Source organism: Perca fluviatilis, chromosome 1, assembly GCF_010015445.1.
Source record: "Perca fluviatilis chromosome 1, GENO_Pfluv_1.0, whole genome shotgun sequence".
Taxonomy (NCBI): domain Eukaryota; kingdom Metazoa; phylum Chordata; class Actinopteri; order Perciformes; family Percidae; genus Perca; species Perca fluviatilis.
Window position 1 is genome coordinate 12055845 of NC_053112.1, and position 15904 is coordinate 12071748.

Sequence of the window (15904 nt, forward strand, 5' to 3'; positions counted from 1 at the left end):
GGAGGTGCGTTGAGGACTTTGAGGAGAGCGGTTTCCTGTGCTGTGTAGGGGGCGAAAACCAGATTGGAGAGGTTCGAATAGGTTATTGGCATGAAGATGGGTTTGTAGTTGGAGGCGACTATGCGTTCCAGGGTTTTAGACAGAAAGGGGAGGTTGGATATGGTGGTAGTTGTTGAGAGAGGAGGGATCCAGACCAGGTTTTTAAGGATTGGGGTGACAGCGGCAGTTTTGAAAGGAAAGGGGACAGTTCAAAGGGACAGTGAGGAGTTGAAGAGGTTAGTGAGGTAAGGGCATAGGACCGGGAGGCAGGACTTCAGAAGTGGAGTAGGGAGGGGTCAAGGGAGCAGGTAGTGGGTTTGGAAGAGCTGATGAGTTTGGAGATTTCAGGAGGAGTGACTGGGTCAAACTGGGAGAGGAGGACGTGTGGGAGGGGGTCGGGAGGTCTGGAGGGATGGGGGAGAGGAGGGTCCAAGGTAGGTGCTGGAGTAGATCCTGGGAGGTCAGATACAGGGGATAGAGATTTGTAAATGAGATTGATTTTGTCAGTGAAAAAGTGGAGGAATGAGTTGCAGAGATCCGGAGTAGAGGTAAGGAGGCTGTTGGTCCGAGGCTTGATGAGGTTGTTCAATGTGGAAAAAGAGGGTTCTGGGTTTTGGCAGGGGTCGGTGAGGATGGTGGGTAGAGGTAGGCAGATTTGGCAGCAATGAGGGGCATCTTTGTAGGCGGGAGATGGGATTTATAGGCTTCATGATGGACTGTGAGGGATGATTTCTTTGTCAGACGTTCAAGTTGGCGGCCAGTTTGTTTCATTTTCCGCGAGTGCAGGTGTGTACCAGGGTGAAGAGGTGTTAAAAGTGACGAGTTTTGTTTTGAGGGGGCCAGGGTGTTGAGGGAGGTAGACAAGGTGGAGTTGAGGTGGTCTGTGAGGTCATCGGGTGAGGTGAGGGTTGAGTCCAGGTGGAGAGTGGTGGAGAGCAGGTCAGAGAGATGGTGGGGATTGATAGATTTGAGGTTGCGGGAAGGTGATTTCTCTGAGGGGGAGGGCGTGGGGTTGGAGAAGGGATGGTGAACCGTATCAGTTTGTGATCAGAGAGGGGAAAGAGGCATGGATGGAGGTCGAGCACTGGTTGGTTGGTGGAGCAGACCAGGTCGAGGATGTGACCTTTTCATGGGTGGGGAATGTGACATGTTGGGGTGAGAGAAGTTATCCAGTAAAATGTTGAATTCTGATGAGAGCTTGCAGGTGGGAGAGTCCATGTGGATGTTTAAGTCACCGGTAGCAGCAGACGTGGAGAGAGGTGAGGAGCTAGTGTGAGGAGTTCAGTAAAATCAGAGAGGAAGGAGGGATTTGGTTTAGGTGGCCGGTAAATGAGGATGACTGTCATGGAGGAAAGAGTTTTGAAGGCGAGATATTCAAACGATGATACTGAGGGGAGGGTGAGTTCTGTGATCCGGAAGTTCTGATTGAAAATGGGCGAGGGCCACCTCCCGCGGGTGGGAGGGGGCCGGGGTTTGCAGATGTAGTTGTAGCCAGGGGGATGCTTGGTTGAGGGAGAAGAAGTCGTTGGGTTGTTGCCAGGTTTCGGTGAGCAGAAGGAAGTCAAGAGTGTTGTCGAGGATTAGTTCATGGAGGGCGGGGGCTTTATTGTTGACGCGTCGGGTGTTGAGGAGGGCAAAGTTGGCATGGTGAGAGGGTGGTGGGATGGGGGCAGGCTGGAGAGATCTGAGGTTGTCCCGGTTAGCAGTGCGTGTGGTGCGTTGGGGTGTGGGGGTATTGCAGTTGAGGGGGACAGTGAGCCGATTAGCAAATGATTGGAGAGTATGATTGAGTGTATGTGAAGTGGGGAAAGCACTGTAGTCCGGTCCGGGTTTTCTGTGTAGCCGATGATGATGCCGTTCCGCCCTATGTGAACCAGTGGGTGAAGCATTCTGATGACGTGGGACAGGTGCAACAGAGCGTGCAGGTGACCAGATGGATGGAATGGATTGTCCGTGGTGGAAGAAAACAAACTTTTGGGCGAGGAGCCTCTGTGGATGTAACGGGGTCGACGTAGAAGTCCGAGCTGTTTGATGACTGGGATGCAGGATGGAATGGAGTAGTTGACGAATTGGACCAGTTGCAGAGTTGAATATTTGATCATGATGCCCAGCGGAGGGACGGAGAGCTCCGTGATAGTGGTTAGCCGTGGGCTAGGAGCACAGAGGTGGAGGTGGAGATGGATGAATGAGGTGATGAATGAGGTGATTGCCAAAATGATCCACGGCATGACCGAAGGAGAGGAATGTCTAGTCTTGGTCGCGGCTCGCATCTGGTGGAGGTTGCCTATGAGGAGGAGGTCAGCAATCGGGTTAGCCGCCGTAGCAGCTAGGATTAGCCGCCACGGGTTTGGTGAACGGGGGCAGCTAGCTAGCGGCTAACCGACGAGGCAAGAGTCCGGTCAAGGAGCCCAGGCGGCTTCGGGAACCAGGAGAGAGACTGTCCAGAGGTACAGAGGCTGTCCAGAGGTAGGGGGTACAGCGAACACAAACACAAGAGGATAGCAGACGAATAGCAGACGAATAGCAGATGAATAGCAGACGGAGAAGCGGCGAATAACCAGCGCCAGCGTTCTCTCACGTCGGTTTGACATTGACATTGACAACATTGGCATTGTTTTCCGTGGTGGCCACACGGATTTTTCACACATTCCGTGCCGCCACCACCACGTAATGCAGTGTTAATGATTCACGATCATTTCACAGAATTCTGTGCGACCAGGTTGGTTGAACCGTCTCGGCCAGCTGTAACTGAGCCACTGTTAGATATTCTTTGTGACCGGACCAAGGCCACTTTGTCTAAATGGTCTCGTGCTGTTGTTTTGCACCGGAGTACTATTGCTGTGTAATTGCACAAATGCCATGTGCTAGGCTCTGAGTGATCCGTCTAACACCAACCGGCATATTCAAATGTTTTCCTTCAGTTTGATGGAGCAGAAAATGCGAGGCAATTGAATCATCCATTTGCCACCAAGCAGGGTGTTGTGTTGCCTTCCATCTGCTCACAGTGAAATATGTGATGTTCCAGCATCTATCACCACAAATTATCATTAAGACGGGATGCTTCTGCTCAAGCTGTGTGACAATGCCCCTGGAAAAGCCGGTTAAGGTAACAAGACATGTGAACAATTACAAAATGCTCAGTGTCTGAGTCTGTCTATATTACTGAGTGGAAATTCAAAAGGGGCTTTTCACGTTTTGCTGAAGGTAGGACTCTGTGTCTTAGCTTCCGGGCCACACAGTATTTCACAAGAGGGGTCAGAGGTCAGAAGCAGAGAGGGTTCAATGGTGCGATGGTCTAATTGTTATAGCTATCATCGATCCTGGTCTAATTGTTATAGCTATCACTGTTCCTTTTCTTTTGATTTCCTTTGAATATGTTTCATCGAATTAATTCCATAGTAGCAGTCCAATTGGGTTTTACACTGCTTCAGACTGACAGTTAACCTGACTCCGCCAGATGGATTGCTTCGCATTTGCTCGGCATATCCATCTGGGAACTTTCCGGTGGAGAACTTTTGGGAAGGGGCGAAAATACTGGTTAGCTGATTGGATAAACCATCTGTCTATCACCACCTATGTTGGTGATAGACGGGCCAAATCAACCAATCAGATCAAACTCTTGCCGAAACCAGTCGGGAGAAGAGCAAAAACATCTTTTCCTCCGAGAAAAGCCTCCAGTGCCGTTTTTTGCTCTTCTTTCAATGAAGGAATACTTTCTAATTCGGATAAAACTTGTGCGATAGCTACGCTCATCTCATCTGTGGAAGCTGCCATGTTGTTTAGACTAACAGTTGCTTCTCGTTGCGTCAGCGCTAAACCCGCCTCGTTTGGCAAACGGCTCCAAATTTTCTCTATCTCAAGATGCCAGACTGATCTGAGAGTGGAAAATGGGAGCTCGCGAGATCAGGACGGTCTCACGAGGCTAACTGACAGTAGCCCGTGTGTGAAAAAGACAGCCATCTTATTCATTTGAATGGGTTAGGGTAAAATGTAACCTGGCACTTCCAGTAAGGTGCTGTGTTGGCCAATCAAATAAAAGCATCAATATACCTGGTAGATAAGAAATTTGCTGCAGTGATAACTTTCCAAAGTTGTAAAATCCTGTCTGTTGGTATTGTAAACAGCTGTGCAGTGTTTTGCCATTTAATAACCTTTAAACACATTAATCTTTTACTTCTGAACAGTACGAACTCTGTGGATCATATTTCATCGTCTCTTAAACAACACCTCCCCACCAATGCAGCCCCCTGCGCCGTTTTCAGTCTGAATCCCCGCATAGCGTTCGGTGGGTTTCACTACAACTAGTCTATGTTTGTCTGATTCACAAGACTTAACACTGCAGCAGAAGGCTGTGTTCGAATAATAGCATTATTGTGTGCAGTCACAGTGCTGGCTGGTAAGCTTTCGGAACGTGTGACGTATTATGCCACACAAGCACCAAATTGCAATGTTGCAACATTAATTGCCAGTGAATTTCTTCACACTGAAACAGCACTTGTGGGACTCTTTTACGGAGCGTTTTAATCAGAAGGCTGGCTTCCAGGCTCGGGATAAATGGATCGTGAATACAGGAAGTTGAGGTACAAACAAAAGCGGGAGCAGACAGGTGTGGTCTTTAAAAACAGGTGAGTGCAGACCTGTGCTCTAAATGCAGTTTAGTTTGTCTGTCTGATTTACTCAACTTTTGACTTCAATGTCGACCACAACACGGTCTTAAATCGGTAATGGTGTAATACATGTATGACTCAGCAAACTAAAAAGGACAGAAGATGTCAAGAGTAATCAAGCAAAGACGTACAGCGCTACTGCTGTACACACCAAATAAAACAAGCTCACCATGATGTCAAGTAACTAGCAATCTTGGAACCCATTGGATAACGGCCATTATTAAGTGGGTTCCGGTGTGGCCAGCAGATATCCGAGCCAACACTTCCTCTGCCGTGCGCCAGTCATCGCTTACAGTCTGATTAGCAACTTGAGACACGAGAATGAACGTGGAGTTGAGTGAAGATGTCTACAGACGGATGGTTTCTGTGCATATGAATGCAGATAAACAAATAAATAAGTTAATCAAAAGCTAAAGCTTAGTCAGCAAATAGCCGATGGGTTTCAAGATTGCATTTTGTCAAGTGTATTCTGCCTCTTTTGCTCTCCACACGGATTATAGAGCTTAGATCGGACCCAAAAAATCAAGCCCGACCCCTACCCGTGCACCTTGTGTCCGAGCCTGGCAATTTTTTAATACGTGGGCCGTTATAACTGACGTTCTCAACTACAATTCTAAGTTGTTTGAACTACTGAAATCTGTTTGGAATTATCTTAATGAATAATACAACAAAAGCGTAAAAAAAAAAAAAAAAGGAAGCCGCGCCCGAGAGGGAAATATGGGAGGGCGGAAACCTACGGTACACACAACCCGCAAGATACAAAGCAACCAGACGCTAAAATTCCTATATTCGACGCACAATGGCTTTTACATTGTGTTTTTTTCAAAGCATAAAAACTTACACTGCAGGACACGAACTCGCCGCAGTTTCCCTTTCAATCCAGCGCAATTGTGTTGATGTGAATTCAAGAAACATGAACAATTCTGGCAACAATGTAGCACGACTATACCCTAACTCAGCTTGAGAACAGACTGAGAAAGGAACAAGTCAAGAGTTACAGAGGAATGACATAAAAGAACAAATCTGTGAACTGTTGTACAAATTTAAATTACTGAATTAAAATGGTGCACCATTATTAAAGAGTGTGACATTTCCACCTGCTGTCTTTAAAAGCCCTACTAATCACTCCCCCTATTCTAGCATTTCCCTTTTTCTCTCTCTGCTTTCCACCTTCTCTGTTCCTGTTCACCTTTACTGCTCTCTGAAGCTCCAGTACAATGCCTCCTCGGATCTGCTTTTGTTGTTTTCCTGCCTTTCATTTCACTCGCTCGTCTTTCCTGTTTTTTATTTTGATGCATTTATCTTCTATCAGTGTTTTGCCTCTTTTTTCTTCCGTTTCAATGACCGCCTCCCTGTGATTTGCACATTATAGTCCCTCTTTCTCTCTCTTTTTAGTGCACCAAAGCAATCTAAACAAGGTGTCTAATTTAGTTTCTAGAGCTTTACCATGGCGGACCCACAAGGGGTTGCTAGACAAATTTGAGGAGTCACAAGATGATTAATGAGACGAAGAAAGAAGAAAATACAAATTGGTGCTCCACAAAATGCTTTGGATTTTCTCTCCTTTTTTTATATTTAAAGCCAATATGTACGGTGGATTATGCAATCTTGCAGGTTTATTGCATGTGCAAAAGGGGTCAAATACAATCTTGGTCGCAGTCTGTCAGACTGTACAATATCATGCATATCATGCATATATTGTCCGATGAAAGCCTGGTGAATGGTAACACCATGATATAAATAGAAAAGAAAATATGCAAGTAGACACTCATCATCAATTTGTATCATCAATCTGTGTCGCAGTTTTCAAACCCATAAAAACAAAAAGCATTCAATGCCAATGTCTACAATACTGTATGTGCACATGGCAATACAGTATGGTTAGGGTTTGGCAAAGACTCTGGTTAAAATTAATAAAAATTCAATTCAATTTTCATTTTAATTTTATTTATAGTATCAAATATCAAAGATTTATCTTGAGACACTTTACAGATAGAGTAGGTCTGACCACACTCTATAATTTACAAAGCCCCAACAATGGGCAAACATTCATTTGTGTGACGAGACTGAACTCCAGACCAACAACAACAACGCTGAGAGAGCGGTGAGAGTGAGCCAAAACGGTAAAGTTACAGGCCAAGCAGCTAAACAATGAGCTGAAACTCGCTATAAAGCACCGTAAAGCTTTGCGGAGCTGCCTATTCGGGCGATAATTCACCGTAGGTTCATGACTACGAGTGACTCCATTGCTTATACAGTGTATTCTAAAAATGAATTATAGCTGCTATAAAGATTGATATTAAGTCGGAGTAGTGAGCCATTATTGTCAATTTGATTTCTGTTTTCAGTAGCCAGAACACAGGTGTGCACACTCGTCACTCACATCTGTGGCCCTGTCTTTCCTCTTTGTCTCAAGGGGAACTTGATGGGAACTTGAAGGGAACTTGATTTTCTCTGGCACTTCAGACGCCCTTCTTCCATAACAACCATTCACTTGAAGAGTAATAGCTCCAATATCTCTCTCTCTCTCTCTCTCTCTCTTTCCCCGCCTGCAGTTGCACATATGTTCCAGTTTCCTTAAGCATGTCTATCCATTTTTCCTAACTTCAATAAAAAACTGATTTAGATTTACAGTAGATTTGTGCTAGTTCATCTCTCAAGGATGATTCCTAATGATTTTTGTGACTCTTTTACCTTTTGTGTGGTGCCACTTTCAGGCCAAAATATAATCGAACGCCACTCCGCTGCATGCTCTACTGTAGTTTTACTGCAGATTCTCCAGCATAGCAAAAAGTAAAAAAAAAAAGCATTTTCTGTGGATGCAAGATTTCCAATTAATAATTTCATTGTGTAATATTAAAAGAAGATTACCATGAAATCTGCTAAGTGCATTCGGAAAAGAGCCAACTTTGTTATTGTAACTCAACAAGTGGACAGAAAACTGGAAAAATAGCAAACAATTTTGGGGCTGATCTAGATGACAAATATTAGGAACATGACTACAGATACACAGGACAAAGTAATTGTTGTACTTGTTTATACCGTCAATAAAAAAATACATTTATTCAGCCAATCAGCTCTTGTTTGTTCCTCCAAAATGATAAGCTGAATTATATATCTGCTGATTTTAGCTGATAAGCAATGTAATACATGAAAAAAAAAAAAAAAACTGCCAACGTTTATAGTTATTTAAGACACGACTGCCAATAAAGTGCTGGTGAATTTGCCAGGGGATGACAGGGAGAAGAGAGGAGGTAGATGTGAAGGGTATGAACAGATGGAGATTACACAGAGCAAGAAACGAAGAAAAGAAACCAACAATCAAGGTTAAAAAAAAAGTTTGATTTGATCAAAACGAGACAACAAAAAGAAATATTTGCACGCACTGAAGACGCATTCTGCTCAAAAGCATTTGCCCAAGCTGTCCCTTTTCATTTTGTCGGGAAACAATCAAATGTTTCAACGCCAATCAATGCTCATTGACTGCGCTGAGATGCCCCCGTTGTTCTGATAAGTGAGTGTTAGCCACACAGCAGGTTCATCAACTGACAATTGGAACGAGATGAAGGCTTTCGCTAGAAAATACTTCACATCTTGACTTTCTGGAGACATTTGAGAAGTGAAGAGATGAGTCACTCACGTCTTAACACAGACAATTATTTACACATGATGCGATCAGATCTTCTGTACTTGTTATGAATGATATTAGTTATATTCAAATAAACCCACACATCATTAAGTTCAGGCTTGTATGAGGGGGTCATGTCAGCGAGCGTTTGGCTGCAAAGAATATTTCAAAAAGCAAGATCTGAATTTGTGCAAATACTTTTTTTTTTTTTGAAATGTTCAATATCAGACGGTTATATAAAGCCTCGTGCAATCCTGATCCTTTATTTATTGTAACCCTTTTGTGTACTAGGCATCACAGCTGTTCTGCCTCTTTACAACACGCTGATTGAATAACAGAGTTGTTGTTAATTGCTGCTGTTGGTTGAACACTGCATTTGAACATCTGTAATTGGTTGATGAAAATAGACGAGTGCTGTCAGTTAAACGCGTTAATAACGGCGTTAACGCAAACCCATTTTAAAGGCGTCAATTTTTTTATCGCGAGATTAAGGTTATTTTTGGCCTAGCAAACTTTGTAGTTTTTTTCACATGCTGTTGCAACAACTTAGCCTCGTGAGACCGTCCTGATCTCGCGAGCTCCAGTTTTCCACTCTCAGACCAGTCTGGCATCTTGAGATAGAGAAAATTTGGAGCCGTTCGCCAAACGACCGACCAATCAGCGTTGGTTTTGAGGCGAGTTTAGGTGTGACGCAACGAGAAGCAACTGTTAGTCTAAACAACATGGCAGCTTCCACGGATGAGATGAGCATAGCTATCGCGCAAGTTTTATCCAAATTAGAAAGTATTCCTTCATTGAAAGAAGAGCAAAAAACGGCACTGGAGGCTTTTCTCGAAGGAAAAGATGTTTTTGCTCTTCTCCCGACTGGTTTCGGCAAGAGTTTGATCTGATTGGTTGATTTGGTTAGCTGATTGGATAAACCATCTGTCTAACACCACCTATATAGACAGATGGGTTATCCAATCAGCTAACCAGTATTTTCGCCCCTTCCCAAAAGTTCTCCAACGGAAAGTTCCCAGATGGATATGCCGAGCAAATGCGAAGCAATCCATCTGGCGGAGTCAGGTTAGCAACAACTAGTAACGTTAGAACCACTACAACACCACACCGGATCCAGCTACACCGGAAACAAAACAACAGGCACGCCGCACACACTTGTTTGGGCTTGCGAGCCGGCCAAAGAGTAGTAGGTTAACGTTACGTTTTGAGTGGATGGCGAGCGCGAGACGCCGAAATGGATGCCAATAAGATTCTAAATGGAAAGTTCACTTTTAAAAAGTTGCCAAATGGTTCCATTGACAAGACCAAAGTGATCTGTGTGTTTTGTTGTTGTGAACTGAGCTATCATCGCAGCACGTCCAGTCTGAAATACCACTTCATGGCCAAGCACACAGCTGATGGCGAATTCTCCACCCCCACCTCGTCAAAGCCAGGCGACAAAAGCACAAAGCAAGCCGATCCACTTTCCCATGTTGATAGGAGCATTAAAATGAGAAAAAATAATGGGACAAAAAGAAATCAAGGGACATTTAGAATAGATAAAAATGTCTTTATAAAAATGTTCGTCTAAAAAAAATAGACGAAAATAGACACATCCTGACAAACCTTCCTGCCAAAACAGTTCTCGACTAAAAGTCTCTTCTCCCCTGATGTTTAACAAAAAACATAGCGTGTAAAGAGGAACTGTCACGTATCGGAAAAAAGGATTAAAAGGAGAATTTTGGTTGATTTCAACACTAAGAAGAACTAAACAGAGCTGAATTAGCACAACTTTTATGCATTTCTTTCTACTGTAGTCAGATTCACTGTGTTCACTCGGAATGAATCACTTCACATGGGTAGGCACTTGTAATGACATTTCGGACATGTTAAGAGGCTAAAAGCACGTTTAAAACTTGCCCTGTTTCAGCCTCCTGGGTGCAAACTGTAGCAGGAGGATAACACGGTGTAGGCAACACTGACTGTTGTTTTTTTTTTCGCTACTGACAGCACTCCAAATTTACAAAAAACAGAGCTACATGTTGAAATCGACCAGAATTCTCCTTTAAAGAGTCAGAGATCCGGTTACATTAATTCACAACCACACATCTGACCCATATTCCTTTTAATGTATCCTTAATAAAAGGATTATGAACCACATACACAGTACATATACATGTTCCTGAACTCTAGAAAGAGTTCACTGCTTCTGAAAAAGCACTCGCAACTGCAAATGTATAACTTTTGTTTTACTTCAATGGAAGGTTTGCATGATTATTTCTTTTGAGTTTTTTTTTGAGAATTATAACTCTGTTGTTAGTTGTCTAGACCCAAGCTTGTAAAGTTTACTTCCACTGCTATGTTTTAACCACTGTGTAACTGTCCTAAACAAAATAATATACAAGCAGCAGTTTTCAGATTACATTATGTGCTTATATAATTGCAAAAGGGTTCTCCGATGTTTTCTCAGTCGATATCAGACTAGTAAACAGAATGTGCCTTTGGAACATTGGATGAATGGTTGCTGATAATGGGCAATGTAGATACCACATTAAAGATCAGCCACTTCTACAACAGTTGAGAACCCTTTTGCAATTATGTAAGCACATAATGTAATCTGAAAACTACTGCCCTGATTAAAAAAAAAAATGCAACTGATCTCAGCTGGTATTCTGTCTATAATGGAGTGGAATGGAAATTTCGAATTGACCCCAAATTTTTGACCGGTAGTGTATATATATATTTTTTTCAATGATGGCGAGAAGCGTTTCACCCTCTGACCAATTTGATGTCACTGATGAGCTATCAGCAGGCAATTCCCTGCACTGGAAGATATTGGATCATATCTGACATTCAAACGCCTCTGCTAGAGCTTGATGCAACCGTCTGTGTGGGAGTGGAACTGCGCAGGAGCCATTGATTACCCTGTGGGTGTGCTAACAACCATATTTTGCTTCACAAAAAAATAAAATAATATATAATAAGTCTTTTCTGCTACACTGACACACTTGAGCAGTTTGTTATTGATGTAAATCTTCAGACACAAAGTGCAACAAATACATAAAAAATAAAAGTTTGCTCACGTGAAATGGAGACATTTATCTTTAAGATTTACACTTGTTTTATTTATGAGAACAATGCACATTAATCATCCTTTCTGTAAATGTGCCAGTGCTAGCCAGCCGACTAATTTTCAACTATAGTCCTTTGCTGGGAAATCCTGATTATTTTATATAATTTGTAGTACACCTGGTCACTTATATCCCCAATGAATGCTAACAATTATATTGTTATATTTCTTTTATTCAGAAGAACTCAGTTGACCTATTACTGCATGTCTATAGAAAACTACAGGAACATTACTGTACACAATACCCATAATGCCTCGAGCTCCCTCGATAGATCTGGGCGAAATTGTTTTAATGAACATGAATAACAATCACAGCAACAATGAGAGAAACAAAAATGACCAACAAAAAATGGTAACGAGTTGCAAACGGCAGCAATTAAAGCAGGAAAGAGCAGCGGGCTAGCAACGCAAATTACGATCCCACGCACTGTCCAGCTTTGAATAGGCTACAGAAAAGGAAAAAAGAAAGAGAGAGAAAATCACCCCTCGTCCTTCTTTAGGCCAAAACCATAATGACAGCTTGATCCAATGAGCCATAGCCAGCCAAACGCTTTAACCAATGGAGACCTTTCCTTGTAAAGTTCTTCCTTCAACCATTGCTTATTAGGCCAGCTGCCAGCCATTACTGCACTCTGGGGGGGCAAAATAACAACAGTGCCTAACAAAGCTAGTGCACTGGCCAGATTACAGAGAGGAACAAGAGAAGAAGCTGATGTGAGTTTGGCGAAGATACATTTTCTACAGTAGAAGAAGGGTGTGATTTGATTGTCAGCAGTTGAAGTCACGTTAAGCAGGATGCATGCTTCTGCGGGGGCTCTACACAGAGCTTTCGCCGCAGCCGACGTAAGTGGCCTAAGGTCTTTGACGTTTTCTAGCGTATCTCTTTGAGAGAATAGCAGAACCGGCATGTGTGTGTTCGTGAGGAGTGTGTGGTAGAGCGAGTGAGAGAGTGACAGGGATTCGTGTCGGAGCGAGTAAAGACTAGTGGAAGAAACAAAGTGTCGTCTCGCCTGTACTTTCCATTGACATATATAAACTGAAAAGACCCCGTGTCTCTGGACGGAGACCAGTGAAGGATATTAGAAGCACTTTTCCGGTGAGCGCTGAGTGTTACTGCGCAGACTCCAACTGAGAGAGATGACGTAGATGTGATGTGACCAACCAGTCTGAAAGTTGGAAGTCTTCTGGTAGCTGTGCCAAGAGAAATCTCAATCATTCCCAATCTTGCAGAGACGGAGAGCGTAGGTATATGTAAGGAGATAACATAGGCACAGGCTAATTATTGCTAACTAAAATGCTAGTTAACATTAGTAATTAAACTTAAACAGCTCATGTAAGTCGAAACTGCCTGCGAGCTTCTCCTGTACTATACGGTAATTCCTCTACTATGCGACAGTAAGTCACTTGGTTATGACACAATCGTTAGCCTATTTTTACAAAAACGTCTGCTACGGAGCCATAACATGAGGTACAAGGTAATGGAGCCTTTTATACATTGTCGTGTTTCTTTAGGAATAAACAATGGACAAATAGAGTCTTTAAACGCTTCCGATGTAAAGTTATTCACTGTCAAAGTGACGTCAAAATGAATGGCAGTCAATGGAATGCTAACGACAGTGATCGCTTTGTAGCATCAAAATGGCGCCATAGGAGGTTCGAGTTCTGAAGCGAAGCTTACCCCCTTGGTACTGTCTGACCACGGTGGGAAATCTGTTGCAGGAAAAGTTAACCCTCTCCTTGATGTCATGTTGTTTATGGAGAAGGAGAAGGAGAAATGAGTCGGGGGAAATGCAACGCTACCAAGCCACGGCCAAACGGACCAATCACAGTTGTTGTGGTCTGTAGATACATTTTTGAAAGGTGCACGTCAGGCTATAGCGTAGCAACTGGCATAGGGTCCGTATCTCCATGTACCTACGGCGTCGATTTTGTGACTATAATTGCCACTGTTCATCACACCCCCAACTGACACCGTCAGACACTGCCTACCAAGAGCCTGGGTCTGTCCCAGGTTTCTCCCTAAAAGGGAGTTTTCCTCACCACCCGAGCTTTCTCTTTTTCTCGCCACTGTTGCACTAAATGCTTTTGCTCTTGGGGGAACTACTGGAATTGTTGGGTCTTTCTAAATTATAGAGTGTGGTCTAGACCTACTCTATCCGTAAAGTGTCTTGAGATAACTCTTGTTGTGATTTGATCCTATACATAAAATTGAATTGAGTGGATTTAGCACAGGGCCACAAATTGGACTTTACTGTAGAGAGCAGAGGCATGAAAAAAGCAAGCAGTTGAATCTGCCCTTACTGCTGTGTGTGTACACGCATGTGTGTGTGTGTGTGTGTGTGTGTGCGTGATGGATCGTAGTCAAAGAGGTAAAGAGGGTCAACCTCCTCCATCTGGAGTGTGGCATCCCCGCTCGTTCCCGTCCCCCTCCTCCTCTTCTTCTTCTTTTTGCTCTGTGCTACCATTCATCCAAATCAGTTTCCCTCGCTCACTCTGAACACTGAGCCAACTCCCTCTTATGTCTTTGCTCTCCAACTGCCTCGCAGCCAGTGCACCTTGGGACCACAGTGACTGTTGGCAGATTTTTGAAGCGACTCTTCTCTTAGGAAGTCTGATATTTGCTTAACTATACCACAGCGCTGTCGCTGTGCTCCAACAGGACGACAGTTTAGCTGATGAGGGAGCTAAAGTGAGGCAAATCGCACAAGTGTCGTTTCCACAGTTTTCTGTTCCTCCCCCTGTTGTACTACTCGTCAAACCTGGATATCTTTTCTTTCTTTTGTTTTACTTTTTGACAGGCCAAATCTTCACCTCCCAAATGTTGGGAGTGATGCTTTTTAAATGCTTGCTCTTGGGGGAATTGTTGGGTCTTTGTAAATTACAGCGTGTGGTCTAGACCTACTCTATCTAAATACATTTCTGATCTGCTACTACATTATGACCCACCCAGACCTCTCAGGTGGTCTGGGACAGATCTACTTGTTGTCCCCAGAGTCAGAACTAAACAGGAGGAAGCAGCGTTCAGTTTTTATGCTCCACATCTTTGGAACAAACTCCCAGAAACCTGTAGGTCCGCCAAACTCTCAGTTCTTTTAAATCTAAGCTAAAGACCTATCTTTTTGATGTTGCTTTTCTTTAAATAATCTATTTTATTAACTTTAATTTCTTATACTGCACTGTAACTTTTATTCTTATACTGCACTATCAATTTTATTCTTGTCTTTTAATGTTTTTAATTTGTTTATTAATGTTTTTAGATTGTTTTTAATTGTCTTCTAACTGCTCTTTAATGTTTTATGTAAAGCACTTTGAATTGCCCTGTTGCTGAAATGTGCTATACAAATAAAGCTGCCTTGCCTTGCCTATGTGTAAAGTGTCTTGAGATAACTCTTTCTATGATTTGATACTGTAAATAAAATTGAAATTGAATTGATTTGAGAAAGAAAAGTCAACTTTGACAGTAGTCCCCTTTTCTGCTGCTACTCGCGATTATTTTCACTGAGGCTTTACTCAAATAATCATAAAGATATTCATTTTAATAATATGAAAAAGAAACAAAAAAAAAAAATTACAAAAGTAATTCAAGTAATTGATTATAGTCCACTAATCTTTGCAGCTCTACACCTCAAAGAATTAAAGTGGCAAGCAATGTCTTAAAGATGAAAGCCAGTGACAAACTTGGAAACACTAGTGACACCATAAAAAAAAGAAAATGTCTCCAGTGTTTCCTCTATGTTGATTTGACCGTGGTGGCCCCCCACGGCAACATTTCTGCCCCCCACGGTATCAGAAATAGGGTTGCATTGTTAGAGTGCATGTCGGAGAACTTTTGTATTTTAGGTGCATTATTTACATGCTGAAGTAGTTGCACTGCATTAAGATAATGTAATTAATAGTGGTTTTATTGTTATTTGCTACAGAATGCTTAGCCTATATGTCAAGATCAAAGTTGGCCTATATAGTCACTCAAAAAATACAGTTTAATCACAACTGAAAATATGCCTCACTGTGTGTGTGAGTAGAGGTGAATAAATATATTTGTTTGTGTTGCAGCAAAGTGTCAGTTCCGTTTCATGGTGGGGGGGGGTGCTGTTCGGACCAGCACCCACTGCTAAAAAAAATCCTAAAGGAAACACTGGTCTTGATTTGTTAAACCCTTTCAGATGTACTGTATGACATCTGCTACCACATAGATTTAACAAGAGCTTCTCACACCACCAATTATCGGTCAAAACCTGAATCAGTCTCTGGTGTCTGGTGTCTGGTGCCTTTCTGGGAAGGCCACCGAGCTTTAATGAGTACCAACAGTCACAGCATCAATAAACATACAGCGTTCCCTGCTCTTCTCTTCTGTTTCTGGGCCACATCCACTGGGGAAATGTCAGAAAAAAACTAGTTTGACTTGTGGTGTCAAGAAAGACGTAATAAAGAGCACAAAAAAACAGAATCAATATATTACAT

The 15904-nt window shown here is 42.8% G+C and overlaps 1 protein-coding gene across 1 annotated transcript in view; it reads right to left on the minus strand.

The window, feature by feature from the left end:
• The window catches only part of LOC120566952 (voltage-dependent T-type calcium channel subunit alpha-1I-like), a 345248-nt gene that overhangs the window by 287814 nt on the left and 41530 nt on the right, over positions 1 to 15904 (minus strand).